The sequence below is a fragment of the Capsicum annuum genome, chromosome 2 (assembly GCF_002878395.1).
Source record: "Capsicum annuum cultivar UCD-10X-F1 chromosome 2, UCD10Xv1.1, whole genome shotgun sequence".
Lineage (NCBI taxonomy): Eukaryota > Viridiplantae > Streptophyta > Magnoliopsida > Solanales > Solanaceae > Capsicum > Capsicum annuum.
In genome coordinates, this window is record NC_061112.1 from 94,396,303 (window position 1) to 94,397,655 (window position 1,353).

The following is a 1,353-nucleotide window of genomic DNA, read 5'->3' on the forward strand; positions in this document are numbered from 1 at the left end:
GGCATCAAGGAAGACCAAGGAATGCCCTGACCCCTCTTAAGTCCAAGATACAAATATATATATATATATATATATATAAGTTATTAAGACCAAATCTCACATCGGCAAACATGAGTTTCTAGTATAACTCATCCAAGACCCTCACCTTCATGGCTTAGTTACATAACACCATTAAGTCTAATTTCAAACAAGTTTTACGTAACCCATTTATTAATCAATGAACCAACTATTAAGGCACATAAGGGTATCGCCATACCCTTACACTTGCAAACTTATATTTATGCCATAACAATCATATTACCTTGGGGGAATGTCTCGACCCCTTTTGTTAATTAAAACAAATTGTAGGAATACCTCGACCTCTTTTAGTTTATCAAATCAAATATGGGGGAATGCCTCGGACCTTTTTGTCCATTAAATCTAAACATAGCCAACAAGGCTTTCAAAAATTCATGCTTAGAGTTTAACCTTTTATGAAATGCAATTTCATAGGTGAGTGAGTCAAACCAAGTGACAATTTCACAATCCAAAGCCATTTACACAAGTGGATTTAGGGAACATAATTATTCAAAACCAATTCCAATTTCAAGGCAACAATTTGCGGGAAAACCATGACCCCTTAGTGTATTCACCATTTTCATGCACCCCACAAGTTCAAAACCCTTAGTAAAGAATAAACATTGCATAATAATCATGGAAAGACAATTTAAGAATCAACTATATCAAAACCCTCAACCACATCAAAACCCATATTCAAAATCCATACAATTAAACCATATAAAACACATGCTTTTCATAAAATATGAATTGAGAAAGAGTAACGTGCCTCAAAGGATCACAATTATCGAGGAAACTTGCCCTTGGAAACCCTAGACAATTTGAGAAAATCCTAGTGCTCTTGCTTAAGAGAATTTATGAGATGAGAGAAGTTATTTTTGGTGTGTTAAGAATGATAATGAGGTCTCCAATTGGTTTTAAGTTGTGGGTCATAATTAGAAAAGAGGGGAAATGTCCAAAGTGCCTTTAAAATAAAAGCTGAAAAATTATCGCCAGTCATTACAGGTGACCTTGCGACTCGTAAGGTCCCACTCGTAGACTGGACAGTGTCCATGATCCCCATAATGACTTGGCTACGAGTTGTACCATACGACTCGTACTCAGTCATTATGACTTGCATAGTCGAGTTGTTGTCAAAATAGAAACAATTGTGCATCACACTGGTCACCCTTTGATTGACACATAATGACTAGCTAGGATCCACTCGTACTTAGAACAGAAAACTTAACCACATATACTAGTCAGGCTATGATTTGGGTCCAACGACTCATAGGGTGAGTTGTAGTCAGGACAGTG